At 47.1% G+C, this 15,125-nt stretch overlaps 2 long non-coding RNA genes across 2 annotated transcripts in view; one reads left to right on the top strand and one right to left on the bottom strand.

The window, feature by feature from the left end:
- The window catches only part of LOC109491796, a 27,043-nt gene extending 24,548 nt beyond the window's left edge, over nt 1-2,495 (top strand). Inside the window, exons 3-4 of the long non-coding RNA XR_002736068.2 lie at nt 1,344-1,622; nt 1,807-2,495. This is a non-coding gene — a long non-coding RNA (uncharacterized LOC109491796). The remainder of the gene's footprint in view (nt 1-1,343; nt 1,623-1,806) is intronic.
- Nucleotides 2,496-6,956: 4,461 nt separating this feature from the next.
- Nucleotides 6,957-9,467, bottom strand: LOC123380333. The gene is made up of 3 exons (XR_006585935.1): nt 9,207-9,467; nt 7,853-8,002; nt 6,957-7,113 (listed from the first exon to the last, which is right to left on the bottom strand). It is a non-coding gene; the product is annotated as an uncharacterized LOC123380333 (long non-coding RNA).
- Between the last annotated feature and the right edge of the window lie 5,658 nt (nt 9,468-15,125).

Genomic DNA, 15,125 nt, shown 5'->3' with positions numbered 1-15,125 from the left:
TCCCAGCGGCCCCCCCTTCTCTTTCAGAGTCCATAATTAATGTGGCACCCTCAGTAATAAGCATGCACCTCGTAGGCTCCAATCTTTCTCATTAGGTGCTGAGGCAGATTGCTCATCTTCTCTTCCTGGTGCTAATGAATGAATCATGCCGCCCTGCAGATGGCCCTGTGCTGTGCGGGGTCGGGGTCGGGGACGAGGATGGGGGGGTGGGGGGGCACTCCCATTCTTTCAGGGTCTGGTACTAGTGGCCATCGCACAGCCCCCACAGTGAATGGATGTAGGCCCAGAGCTGGTGTCTTTTGGTGGAAGGCAGTCCAGGTGGTGCCCCAGCCCTAATGGGCTTTAGGATAAGACCTCAACCTTCAGTCTAACATTCAAGGCTCTCTCAGCCTTGATCCTGGGCTAGCCTACTGGGTTGGATCTCTTGTGCTCTGAATCCTGCAGTGCCGGACTCTTGTTTCCTGCAGTGCAGGAATCCTTCCTTCTGCAGGATTTTTCTCTTGCTGTTCCACTTTATTGGTTCCTGTTCCTTGTATGCCTCTCTGATGCTCATTTTGAAAAAGCCTATAAAAGCCGCGCCTCTTCACGAAGCCTTCCCTGACCACCTTTCTTGCAGAATTCCCATGTCCTGCTTTTATTTTTTTAATATTTATTTACTTTTAAAATGTTTATTTTTGAGCGAGAGAGCATGAGTGGGAGAGGGGCAGAGAAAGAGAGGGAGACACAGAATCCAAAGCAGCCTCCAGATTCTGAGCTGTCAGCGCAGAGCCTGATGTGGGGCTCGAACTCATAAACTGTGACATCATGACCTGAGCCGGAGTCGGACCCCTACCGACTGAGCCACCCAGGCGCCCCTCATGTCCTCCTTTTATACTCTGCATAGACTATATTCTAGCCCCAGCTCTGTTGCTTTCCCTACCTGTGTCTCAGATTCCTTATCTTTAAAGGAAAGAAAATCCCTCCACAGACTTTTCATGAAATTTAAATGACCTTCCTTCACTGAACATTTACAAACATTCATTCTGTATTTAGCTCAAAATACACAGGACTAGGTGCAGAGGACAAAAAAAAAAAAAAAAAAATACAGCTTCACTGTCCAGTAACTTATAGTCCAGTAGAAAATAACCCAAATAATAATGATAATAATCTTATCATTAATAGCTTCATGTTTATGCTTTCCAGAGCACGTGGCTAAATGCTTTTACATACAGACAAATATAAAGGAGGTTGTAATACCTAGTAATGAAGTGCTTTCAAATTAGGTAAAGTCACAAATAAATTGAAGATTATCTTGTTATCACTCCTCATCTTTTGATGTCTGTCTGTCCCGGCTCCCCATTTAGGCTGTGAGCTCCACGAATCGGAAGGGGAATCATCCCACTTCCAGGCACGTCAGCAAAGTATGTCTCAACCCCTGATGGTGGCTGGTTGGTTAATCTGCTCCCAGAACCGGGAGGATTAGAGGAAGTGTTGCCAGGTCAGAGGTAAACATTCTGGAGGCCCCGTCAAGAAGGCCTTACTGAGGTCACCTTGTGCAGCTCCTGAGATCGGCCATGCCCAGCGGGTGGGGAGCAGTGGTCGACGGTCGAAGGGCTTCAGAGCAGGACCATCTGCTTTTCCTGGTAGGCCCCGAGCTCTGACTCTTGTTTCCTGAATATTCTCTCAGGCTTACTTTCTTCTCCCACGTCTTCTGTCCTAAACGTCCTTTGACTGAGATTTGTGGCCCATGAGTAAGGCCAAGTGGAGAAAAGCGCGGTAGCCTTCCCCTCCTGATCAGTTGTACCTGCTCTCTCCCAACACAACCAGCTCCCTGGCTTTCAGCCGCTCTGTTCCACCTGGAACTCATCCACAGGGCGCTGTGGGAAAGGACTGAGCATCAGAAGACCTGAACCTGGTCTCGACTCTGGGGCTGCCCATCCTTCACACCCCAGTTCTGTCTCTGGATCTATGAAGAGCATCTCCTGTCCTTCCCACCTACAGGATCATTAGGGAATCAAAGAAGACGATGTGTTAAGGGACTTTACACCTGCATCACGTGAAACCGGGCAGACAGGTTATTATTACCTGCATTTTAAAGAGAACTTTCAGGTTTTGAGTTTTAAAATGGTTTCATTAAGTCTAATGATGGCCAAATGGCCCATGGGAAGGAAAGAAACATGGGGACACCAGGACTGTCCAGCCCCATCAAGTGGCACCATACGAATAGGCACAGGTCCTTAGTAAGTCTTTCTACCTTCTGTGTCCCTCTGGGTCAGCGCTGCAGGAGGTGGGAAAGGGCAAGACCAGACTTGTGCTGGGAAAGAGAGAGGCAGGTGGGGAGGTCGCCACAGTGTCTGGCTGGGGGCAGGATGCTCCTTGGGGCCCAGCCAGCCTCTGGGTCACTTCACAAAAGGTCACTGCACCTGCATGGAGAATTTTCCAGCTATTAACAAAGCCACCGAGGCAGTGCGTCGGTAAAGCTCAGCCTCTAATCCCCAATTAAGGCACCGGGTCTTAACTGCATCCGGCATCTGCCTGCCAATGGCTATGGTAATTGTTTCTCTCAGGCTCTCTCTCTCTCTCTCTCTCTCTCTCTCTCTCTCTCTCTCTCTCTCCTCTCACTTTCCAGGACAGTTTCTAGTGGGAGGGGGTCCTTCCCTCAGGTTCCTGACAACCAGAAATCTCTCTCCAAGGTGATGTCTCAGAGTGTGAGTGGGGAAGCTTCTGGGTTCAGCCTACCTTCCAGTTTTCCCCACTCCCCCGGCCCCTTGGCCCCCCTCCCCATCCCTTCAGCATCCCCACTCTGTATCCCTTATGACCTTAGGCCCCTTATTTGGAATCTACTTTGGCCAGGCACTTTGTAAATGTAATCATTTAATCCTCCACACCAGCTTTGGAGGAAGAGTGAGCCCCACTTTCACCAGAGGGAGAGCCAGTGGTCTTAGAAGGCCTGACTTGCTCAGGCCCCACAGTTGGAAAAGGGTGGTGCTCAGACCTACTCTGGGTCTGTGTGGCCCCAGGCCACCCCATTGTTGGCATGATGTGGGCCCTTCGGGGGCTGGGGCTCGTACAAGGAAGGGCGACCAGATGGCTGTCAAACAGCTCATTACCATAGTGACAGCTACAATTTTTGGGCCAGTGGCCTGGCACTTAGTGGATGCTGGGTTTCAGGTTTTACATAAAAGGAGTGTGTTCAGGTACTGTGTGGGCACGGTTAGCTTCACAACAATCCTGCCAAGTAAGTAGCTCTGCCCCCATTTTACAGATGAACAAACAAAGGCATAATGAGGTTTAATTTATTTACAGGGTAAAATACATGATATTTCTGCTTCTGTAGGTAGAAAATGGAAAAATATCAACTTCATTCGGCCCAGCTTAATTATAAAGTAGTCAACTCTTTCTTAATTGCAAAATTCCTGCCTTTCCTTACATACAGCATAGCCTTTCTTTTGCAATGTTAAAACTATACAACAAAACAGAAGGGAATTGGTTCCAGGCAGAACAGAACATGAGCCCTTCTAACCTCCTCCCTCAACTTTGGAAGGCCCTTTTCCTACTATAAGAAGCACTGGCCTGATGTGACTTTCTGGAATAGGGGCCATCCCTAAAGGCTGCTAGGCAAAAGCACACTGGCTGGACTTTGGGCTCGGAACAATCACAGCCACATAGACAAACAAACAACTCTCTAAGTAGAAATGCGCGGGCATGCCTGAGTAGAGGTTCTTGCATTGCATTGCTTTTGAGATGGGGCAGACTGGAGTCAGGGAGCCCTGAGGAGTGAAAGAGAATAGGCTGGGGTCTTGCCATGTGCCAGACTCTGCAGAATGCATATCCCTCATCAGAGCTCAGCTCCTACTTGTAGACATGTGATTGGGATTTGCTTTGATTTCCAGAAGTGGACGACAGTTGGGCCAGACTCATAACACCGCAAAAGTATATGCATTATTCACCAGCCACTCAAAAAATCAGCTTAGGAGGCAAAGAACGTGTTCCCATTTTAACTCCTCATCAGAGTGTCATAGAAGCAAATGACGTTAGAGCTTTTGGAATGTCAGAGATTTCCCTCCATTATGGATAAAGAAACAGACCAAGTCTGTGCCCTGCCTGAGACAATGCACTCACTGAGGGTTGGGACCAGATCCTCACTGTCTGACGGAGTGCCTGACTCTTGGGAGGTGCTCAGAAATGTTGACAAAAAACATGGGCAAAACTGTTGACAAAGGAGTAAAAATAGTAGAACGAGATGAGAGATGTCTTTCCCTGGCCCTCCCCACGGCCATCCTCCCCAGCAATGGTGGCGTCTCCCCAAGCACAGATTATCTTGCTTCAGATCAGGTTTCATGTTGTTAATGGGACAAGTCCATTGCAAGTTCTAGTTTGTGGTCTGACCAACTCGAGGGGCTGCGGTAGGCTTCTTCTTTCTTTAGGACAGTGCCGAGACCTGTGTCCTTTGAATTCTGCCCTGGGTCGGCCCTGCCCATCTTCTTTGCCCTGGTCCCTGTCTGATGAGGGATACTGGAGATGTTGAGCTGGCTAGCACGTATGCTGTCACTGTGTCCATGTACAGTGCCGCTTTGTTGACCCGTGCCCCCCAACACGGCTAAGTGAGAACCCCCATCTTCCCCGACCCATGCTTTCTCTCTTTCACCCTAAGCCACCATATTGGAATTACCCGTAATACTTAACAAATGCCAGCCTGTGTCCCTGCCCCAAGGGTGCACAGTCTGGGCGTCAGGAATGTCAAAAGTTCTCAGGTGTTTCTAACGTGCAGCCAATCCTAAGCAGCTCTGCATAAGCTCCATCATCTCCCCTTCACCTAACACAGTCCTTGGCATTCAAGGAATGTTTGTTGAATGAATAGAGGAAGGAATGATGAAGGAATGGATGACTGCAGGGCTTCCTACCCATGATCAAACAGTAGAATAACTTTAATCTTTTGCAAAACATATGAGCCCCCGGCCCAACACCCCTCCCAGGCTCCATGTCTCTCCATCCCCACCCTTCACGAACTCAGATGCAGCTTGCCTGCCCATCATTTGGGTTTGTGCGCTTTGTAAAAGGTCGGTGATTCTGATGTGCAGCTCTGGTTATGAAAAACGAGGGAGTGAATGAATCGGTGAATGAATGAATGAGACGTCTGAGCTAATAGGAAGAGTTTTCTTTGGGACAAAAAAAAAAACTGAAGAAGGAAAGACAGATGAGCATTCTCTATGGTTTAGGAAATTGATGGGTATCATCCTGTTTCCTTTCACTTGACTGGCAAAATAAACCCCACTTGCTGGGGAAGCAAGTAGTGCTTTCCTCCTTCCTGTGCCTCCTTCTCCTCTCTCTAGGAGAAGCCAACGATGGCTGAGGAGCAGGAATCTGGCCTTTTCTCTTTGGATTCCAATCCCAGGGTGTCACGGTTGCTGCCTTATTGTTAGCACATATATTGGATTGGAAATCGAGGTCACGGTAAGGAAGGGGAAACGAGGAAGGCAGGCGGGAATGAGCCGATTCAGAGTCTGGCGATAAATTCTCTGCGCTCGGCTCAACTGAGCAGAACTTTGGAGCCTCAGTAGCCCTTGAAGGTGTTTAAGCTGCAATCGCCAGGGACACTGGGGAGTGACAGAGAAAGTCAGGGATGGTGGAGAGGAAAGAGACCAGCAATGAGCCGGGGCAGGCAGTGTTTTGTCTGGCCTGCTGCTCCAGAAGGGGGCACAGCGCCCTCTCTGCCTGCAGGGCCCTCAGCTGCCAGTGACGGATGCCAAGTGATACCGTCTAGGTGCCCAGGGAGCTGCAAACTGCCAACGGCTAGGCTTACAGCAATTTAGAAGGATTAGTAGAAACAGAACAGCATACAAAAAACAACGAAACTATCTATAGCATCTAAAACTATCAGCGTCTGGTGATATTTTTTGCAATGATGGACACGTTCTATACTGTGCTGTCTAATAAGGCAGACACTGGCTTGCAGGTCACGCTTGAAATGTGACAGACAGGGAACTGAATCTTACGTTTTGTTTCACGTGAATGAATTTACTGATTTATTTTTAAATGCTCATTTATTTTATTTTGAGAGAGAGAGAGAGAGAGTGAGATTGTGAATGGGGAAGGGGCAGAGAGAGAAAGAGAGAGAGAATCCCAAGCAGGCTCCGTGCTGTCAGTGCAGAGTCTGATGCAGGACTCAAACACACATCGTGAGATCATAACCTGAGCCTAAATCAAGAGTCTGACACTTAACTGAGCCACTCAGGTGCCCCTCATGTGGGTGAATTTAAATGCAAATAGCTGTGACAGCTGGTGGCTGCCTCGTTGGATGGCGCAAGTCTAAATGGCGGAGGAAGGCGCGTGGATCTGTGGTAAGGCAGGGAAAGGAAAGACGGTCACAGCTCCACATAGTGTGGGCACAGATGTCAAGCCCCTGTTGTGTGGGGTAGAATCCTTGAGAGAGCACTCTCCCTCACAGTGAGAGCCAGGCTCTCTGAGCTTCTTGGGCTCTTGGGCTGTTGGTCCTTGTCCCCAGCACCGCAAGGGGAAGCTACCACGGAATCCCGCTACACTCAGGGGAGAGATGATCCTATTTTTCCATTACAACAGTTCTCAAAACCCTTTCTAGAGAGGAGACTCTAAAAGAAAAAGTCTCTCCTGCTGGGCATGTAACTCAAGGCTGTCAGGCTCCAGACCCCCACCCCGACTCTCAGCCCTGTGAAGCCACCTCTCAGATTGGAAGTCCAGACTCCCCAGAGTCAGATTCTGTTCTTTACTCACCTAGTGGTGTTGAAAAAAAAAAATCACTTAATTTCTCTCAGACTTATCTGTAAAATGAGGGTGTCTAAAGCCTCAGTGACGACCAAATTTCTTTCCAGCTCACAAACACTTTTTCTGGGGCACCTGGGTGGCTCAGTCTGTGGTAAGATCCCCTCCCTAAGGAAAAATAAAAGCCCTCAAGGCAACCTGGCTATACGTACGTGACAACATTCCTCACGACCTTGTAACATGAGACCACTTAATCAGACTGCATGTTTGTGCGTTACCATACATAGGAGACAAAGAAATAAAAAATATATAGAAAACTACTCCACGTGGCATTCGGGGCTCAGTTCTTCGGGTACGAGCCCAACGGACCGGTGCCGGCAGGAATAAGGTTGCCTCCTGGAAAGAAAAGCCTGGGTGTCACAACTCTCGGTGTGCGAGAATCCTGCTGCAAGTCGGTTGAATGTCCAACTCTTGATTTTGGCTCAGGTCATGATCCCAGGGTCATGGGATCGAGCCCTGCATCGGGCTCCATGCTGAGTGTGGAGCCTGCTTAAGATTCTCTCTCTCTCTCTCTCTCTCTCTCTCTGTTTCTTGCTGCCTCCTCCCCCACTCATGCACTCCCCCACCTCTAAAATGAATAAATAAAAAAACCCCAAAGACCCCTGCTTTTTCTAAGGCATTGAACATCCCTCCACTAGACACCAAGTGAAGTCAAGAGGACAATGGAATGGCTTCTCTCAGTGCAGTGAGATTTTCTTTCAACCCTAATTGCTCTCAACATTAGCTGTTTTATTTACTAGTGTTATCATCACTATTAGAACAGCTTCTGTTTTCTGCTGTTCGGGCTGGATCACCGGCAGGAAAACCATTGTCAGCCGGGTCTGAGTGAGCAGTGGGCCAGAATCTCACACGCTCTGGCTCTGCAATCAATGCGGTCCGTAGAGCAAGAGGCACTAGGTGTCCTCTCTCTGCCCTTCTCTATCATGTCCTTGCTTTATTAGTCCTCCCTCTCCTCTCTTTCCATTTCGCTCTTTCTCCCCCACTCTGTCCACTTCCTCTTTCTCACCTTCTTCCTCTCTCCCATCCCTCGCCCTGCCCCGGCCTCCACCTCCCCGCCACCCCTGCCTGCTCTCACCCAAGTCCTGGGAGCCCTGGTCGACCTGGTTTTGTGCTTTTCCCAAGCCACAGGACGGAACCGCACTTTGGTGGGTGGGAGGGGCAGAGGGTATCCGGAAAGGTCAGAGGCATTGCCTCCGATGCTTTTCAGATGGGCTTCCCTCTCCACCTGCAACAAGAGACCTGCTATGAGAGTGGCTCTTGCTTTCATAACCAAAAAGGAAAGGAAAACCTTCCAGCCTGTTATGGACTGAACGTTTGTATCCTCACAAAATGTACATGTTGAAACTCTGTCACCCAGTGAGATGGAGGGAGGTGGGGCCTTTGGGAGGTAATTAGGATTAGATGAGGTCATGGGGTGGGGCCCTCATGAATGGGATTAGTGCCCTCTGTAAGAATCACAGAGAACTTGCTTCCCTCTCTCTCTGCCCTGTGAGGACACGGGGAGTCAGCCATCTGCAACCCAGAAGGGAGCTCTCGGCAGAGTGAGACCATACCGATACCCTGGTGTTGGACTCATAGCCTCCAGAACTGTGAGAAATAAGTTTCTGTTGGTGATGAGCCACCCTATAGGGCTGGGAGTCAAAGGCGGGGAGGGTATCCCCTGTCCTCCAGTTCCTCGAACTCAGGGAGCCTCACCTAACAGAGGGAGGCAGGGGTGGGATGCAAATCTGGAGACCTTCATCAAGGGAGCCCTGAAATCGTCTGCCTGAAATTCTGGGTTTCTCAGCCTGGCCGCCTCTCTGTCTGGATGACTTCGTTGGGGCGGCTGCGACTTGACCTAGAGACCTGAGAGTTTGCTTCTCACGTGTGCCTCTCGTCTCCTTCCCCTACACCGGGATGGCAAGAGGAAAGCCCTGGCTCACAGAAACTGTGCTCGCACCAAAGTTGGAGGATGTGCTAACTCAGCTCGGTCATGCTCACTTGCCGCCCCAGCCCCTGCCACCCTCACTCTACAAGGAAGCTGCTTCACAGAGATGAGACTTGGGTCTCCAGTTGTCTTTGGGGCAAAGGTTCCCCTTTCAAGTCCTATTCCACTTTGTCAGGCATAGCTGAGAAGCGGGGGAGGGGAAGAGGACCTTGAACTTGTTTCTCTAAGTCTGCAGGGCCCGTCTGGGGAGTGAAGCAAACCCTCAGTTCCTGACCAGTGCCACCACTTCCTAGCCTTGTATCCCCCCAAGGCTCACTGTTTTCATCTCTAAAATGGGAATGGAACACCTCCTTCACAGGGGGTCTTATGAGGGTTGAAGGGATAATGGATGCCCTTTTTTCTTGGACAGTGGACAGGTGGTCTGGTTAGCCTGGAAGCTGGAGGATGGGCTCGATGAGCTCTTGAATGACTGCCTTGCTTGGAAATCTCCAGAAAAACTTACGTGAGTCCAGACGTGACCGTGCAATTGGCCAAGGTTAGTGAGGGTTACCAGCTCATTACTGGCGTGGCTGACAAAGCAACAGGGCCCTCAAGCAATTCTGAGACAGTCAAGGGAAGGTGCCAGTAATGGGCGTCTCTTAGCATCCAGAGCAAGTTTCTCAGGCATCACGCATCAATTTCCAGCAGGCTTCTGCTGATTTGGTTTTCACGGTGGTGTGGTGTGGAGCCGCTGTCGCTGAGGCCCTGGGAGGAGGAGAACAAAGGGAGCATTGTCACATTTGAGTAATGTCACACTCAGCCAGGAACAAAGGCACTTGTTATGCAATAGACATAATGGGAAGGGCCAACCCAAGGCAGCAGCCTTGAATTGCAGAGCCAGGGAGCAATGATTTCGCCAAGGGAGATAAAACCAGACTAATTTCAGCTTCCAGCTTCAGGTAACGGGAGGGAAGTGGCCAAGCCTACAGAGACTGGCCAACCTTCCAGAAGACAGTTGTTCCCAATGACCGCCCACCGGGGTCACTGAGGCATTAACACAGAGCTGAAGGGGATAGACAAAGGAACACAGGACTGTGAAAGAAAGGTGGGTGACAGGCCAGAGTAGGGTGCTCAGGAAGCCAGTGACATTGAAGACCAGAGCTGATGTGGATGCCAGGAGAGTCCGAGCTCCCAGCACGAGTGACGGGAGGCACCCTCCAAACTCCAGTCCTGCAGCAGAAGCTGTCTGTCCCTTCCTCTGTCATCTTTGCAGTGTTGAAGGGTGATGGGAGACCGGGGACAAGGCACAGGCTGGCTCACGATTAGGGCCGAGTTGTTACAAGCCCCCTGAGATTGAGACATTTTTATGGAGGACAGGAAAGATGGTCCACAGTGCTGTGAGGAGTGGTTTCTTCAAAGAAGCATGACTTCCTGTGTTCTGCTTCAACCGAGGAAAGCGTTTAGCAAAGCAGTAAAATTGCCCCTGAGATTGCCACAGGGTGGTGAGCGGTAGGGGAGGGATGTCCAGGGGCTTCAAGGCACAGGAGGCTTGCTTTCTGTCTTGGAGGGCCAGGAGTAGCTCATCCAGTATAAGGGGATGCATAAAACACCTCTGAGTCACGGGTTCTCTAATCTATCCGCTGGTGTGCCCTCGCTGCCTCACCCACCCAGCCAGACTCAGCCTCTGCAGTAGAGGCAGGCGACTCAGCAGCCACCCGGCTTCTCAGAGCAGAGCACATTGTATCTAAGTATCTCCAAGGCTGATCTGCATGCACATGAGGGTTATCACTTTCTGATTTCAGAAGTAACATTTTGAATAGTATGATTTTGCCTGCTTCCTCCCTCTGTGAAACAAGCCAGCCTTCTTTCCCTCTTTATGTCCTTGTCTGTTTCTCTCTCTCTCTCTCATGCACACACTACAATAAGAACCTAGCCCTGGACCAGATACCTAAACTTGATCCTCAAATCCTGATGTCTTCATTGGCACAGTGTACCCACGAGCCATTTGTGTCGGGCAATCAAGACCAGTTATTACGGGGACACGGTTGTGATGTGTTCTTTCCCTGGCTTCCTGCCATCTGAGCTAAGGGCTTTATTTCTCAGCTGCATGCAGAGGAACCAGAAGGAGCTTCCAGAGTCGTGGAGCAGAGAGCAAGGTTGGCAGAAGCAAGTTTCTCCCTTTGTCTATTTCCAGAAAAGACTAGGGAAATACTCTAGGCATGACAACGGTGGTCACCACAACAGAGCACCTGCGATGATTGGGTGCGTACAGAGAGGAAATAATGACAGTGTCCTGAGCATCTATGGTACGTGTTTCATATATACCATTGCATTTACTCTTCTCATCAAACCTGATTTTACAAAAGACAAAATAGGAAAAGGCATCTGCCCAGCTTCACAGGGAGTGGGACAGCCAGAATTTCCAAACTCAGACTATGCTGGTTCTAGAATCTTCCCTCTTGTTTACCCACCCACTGTTTCTTGTTGTGCTCGTCCCCTAAGATGTGGATTTTCAATGAACAAGCCCCAGTTTCTTCACCAGACCTGAACCCCAGCTCAGTTTCTACTCCTACTGTTTGCAGCTGTCAGGAGGAACTGATGAGCCCATTTCTTTCCCTCGACTTACCTTTCTGGGCTGACTATTGGGTGCTTCCTTGCTTCGACCATCCAACCTGAGGGTAAGCAGCCTCAGCCAGGCCTGGGTGCCCACCCTCCCTCTCCTAAATGGCTAAAGGTGCAGGAACGTGCCTGGAGGATGAGGTGGCCTGTCCATAGTGACACTCTCAGCAGAGGGATGACCTCTTTCATTAAAAACAACAACAAAAACTATGTCTTTATTATAAAAGCAAAAATACTCTTCATAATATAGGTTTTGTTGAAGCACAACACAGGGCAGAGGCTAAGAGTGGAGGTGGGGGAAAATAATATAGATTTACCTCATTCAAATAACAGCACCATAGATTCCACAGACAAACCACCACTGAGCCAACCATCCCCTACTGAGGGGCAGTCAGGCCATTTCCAGGTTCTTTGTCACTACAAACAGGAGTGAAATAAGCAAATACATACTGATATGCTGGTGCTTTGGAACAGAGAATCTCCAACATAGAATTTCCAAGCCCACATGTAGGGCTGTGGTGTGTGTGTGTGTGTGTGTGTGTGGTCTAAATGCCATTGTTACCCTGATGATTGCTTCATCTGAAGCTATGTGATCCTTTCTGTGGGATTACCTAGTCACGGAACTCCTAGGAATGGAGATACTATTTGTAATGGAATTGACTGTTCTCTGTTCTAAGAAAACGTTTTTGAAATGCTCTCCTTCCTTCCCAACGTTTGAAAAGTTTCAAGCATACAACCAAGTTGAAAGAACTTTACAGTGAACTTGGCATCTGGAGTCTTCCCCTCATTAATATTTGTACTGTATTTGTTTTACTACATTCCTGTCTATCCAAACTCCAACCGTCCATCAATCCAGCAGCATCAGCTTCCCAGGGTATCTATACCAAGTATCACACACTGGGTGGCTTCAACAGATAAGAGTTTAGTGTCTCACTGTTCTGGAGCCTAGGAATCTATGGTCAAGGTGTTAGTGGTGATGGTTTCTCTGAGGGAAGAATCTGTTCCAGACCTCTCTCTTTGGCTTGCAGATGGCTGTCTTCTCTCTGTGTCTCTTCATACCATCTTCTCTCAATGCATGTCTGTCCCTGTGTCCAAATCTCCTTTTTTTTTTTTTTAATAGGACGTCAGTTATATTGGATCAGGGCCCATTCTGATGACCTCATTTTAACTTGATTATTTCCATAAAGACTCTGTCTCCAGACAAAGTCACTTCTGAGGTACTGACGGTTAGGACTTTAACCTAAAAATGTTGGTGGGACACAGTTCAACCCCTAGCACCAACTTATATTCTGATACATTTCAAAGTACATTTCAGACACCAGTATATATTCCCCTAAATTCTTCAGCGAGCATATCATAGAGTAGAATTCTATATATTTTATATTTTTAATACAAAATTTACATATAATAAAATGTTCAAATCTTTTTAAAATTTATTTATTTTGAGAGACTCAGATGCATGTGGAGGAGGAAGGGAGGGAGGGAGGCAATGAGAGAGAGAGAGAGAGAGAGAGAGAGAGAGAGAGAGAGAGAGAGAATCTCAAGCAGGCTCCGTGCTGCCAGCGTAGAGCTCAATGTGGGGCTTGAACCCATGAAGCCACAAGATCATGACCTGAGCTGAAACCTAGAGTCAGATGCTTAACCAACTGAGCCACCCAGGCACCCCAAAATGCTCAAATCTTAAGTGTACATAGGGAGTTTTGACAAATGTAAAACCTAGTGTAACCCAAACTTCTACAAGATGTAGAACATTACCACCATTCCAGAAAGTTCCCTCATGCCCCTTTCCCTGCCTTCCCTACCTACATAAGTATATTTTAATTTTTAAATATATATTGCCAGTTGACTTTCTAAAATGCTGGCAGAAATTTACAGCCCCACCAGTAATGGATTAAATGCCCATCACTCCACTTCCTCAGTTGTTATATTAGTAATAACAAGAGCTAACATTATGGGCTGCCTATTTTGTTCAAGACACCATTCCCAGCTTTATTTTTCTAAATGCTCTTTTCTTTCTCACAACGATCGTGGGAAGCTGTGATTTTCACTCTCATTTTAAAAATGAAGAGACTTAGGCACAGAAAGGCTTGAGGTGATACAACTAGTAATTTGAGATTTGAGTCAGGTTATTTTTGAAAATCGATATTCTTTAATCTATATTTTGCCAATCTTTAACTTGAGTTCCCATTACCTAATGAGATTGAAAGTTCATTGGTCCTTTGGATTTTCCCTTCTGTAAATTACCAGTTTCTGTCATTTGCTCACTCTCCTATTGTGCTGTTGGTCTACTGCATCAGTTTGTAAGACCTCTCTGTATATTAAGGATATTAACTCTATAATATATCATCCTAAATATTATTGTATACTATTTCTTTTCATTTCTCTTATGGTGTCTTTGTCATAAACTAAAAAGAAAAAATTTATATAGCTAAATGGCCCATCTTTTTCTGTGTCCCTATATGACTATTGTGTTTTTAGTATTTTCTTCTAAGGGTTGTGTGTTCCTCTTATAAATCTTATTCCCCAATATTTTACAGTTTTTGCCCCTTTTGGGAATGGGTCTTTTGTTTTCATTTCTGTTTTTCACTGATTTTGTTGAGTACAAAGAAGAGAAAGTGATTTTTATGTATTTTTCTTATTATCTTATATCTAGTCATCATAACAAGTTATCAGTTAAAGAAGTTTTTTTTATTTTTTAAAAATGGAGTCCCTTGGGCCTTTTAGCTATAAAAGCACTGCGATTTCAAACAAGTTGTGTCTCTTCTAATATTTATGTGGGTTATTTAATGGGGGGGGGCATTAGCTAATTCTCCCAAATAATATTTAATAATGTTGATCATAGCCTTGCCTTGTTCCTGAGTTTAATGGAAATGGCTTAGAATTTCAGTTTAGCATAAAGTTCACTATTGTTTTAGATATTCTTTTTATGTAGAAAACAATTCATAAAATGTATGACATATATGCAAATAATAAAGCATTATAATAAAATGAATACCTGTGAACCCACCAACTACTTAAGAACTACAAAGTGGTTTTGGGGCGCCTGGCTGGCTCAGTCGGTTAAGCGTTTGACTTCGGCTCAGGTCATGATCTCACAGTTCGTGAGTTCGAGCCCCGCGTCGGGTTCTGTGCTGATAGCTCAGAGCCTAGAGCCTGCTTCACATTCTGTGTCTCCCTCTCTCTCTGCCCCTTCCCTGCTCATGCTCTGTCTCTCTCTGTCTCAAAAATAAATAAACATTAAAAAAAATAAAAAAAAAACTATAAAGTGGTTTTGATTTGTATTTCCCTGTTGAGGAGTGACGTTGAGCATCGTTTCATGTGCCTGTTGGCCATCTGGATGTCTTCCTTAGAGAAGTGTCTATTCATGTCTTCTGCCCATTTCTTCACTGGATTATTTGTTTTTCAGGTGTGGAGTTTGGTGAGTTCTTTACAGATTTTGGATACTAGCCCGTTGTCCAATATGTCATTTGCAAATACCTTTTCCCATTCCATCGGTTGCCTTTTACTTTTGTTGATTGCTTCCTTTGCAGTGCAGAAGCTTTTTATCTTCATGAGGTCCCAATAGTTCATTTTTGCTTTTAATTCCCTTGCCTTTGGAGATGTGTCAAGTAAGAAATTGCTGCGGCTGAGGTCAGAGAGGTTTTTTCCTGCTTTCTCCTCTAGGGTTTTGATGGTTTCCTGTCTCACATCCAGGTCCTTTATCCATTTTGAATTTATTTTTGTGAATGGTGTAAGAAAGTGGTCTAGTTTCATTCTTCTGCATGTTGCTGTCCAGTTCTCCCAGCACCATTTGTTAAGTGCCAGGCAGACTGGCCAAAATGAA

Source organism: Felis catus, chromosome D1 (genome assembly GCF_018350175.1).
Source record: "Felis catus isolate Fca126 chromosome D1, F.catus_Fca126_mat1.0, whole genome shotgun sequence".
NCBI classification, from domain to species: domain Eukaryota; kingdom Metazoa; phylum Chordata; class Mammalia; order Carnivora; family Felidae; genus Felis; species Felis catus.
This window is presented reverse-complemented; position numbering and strand designations above follow the sequence as displayed.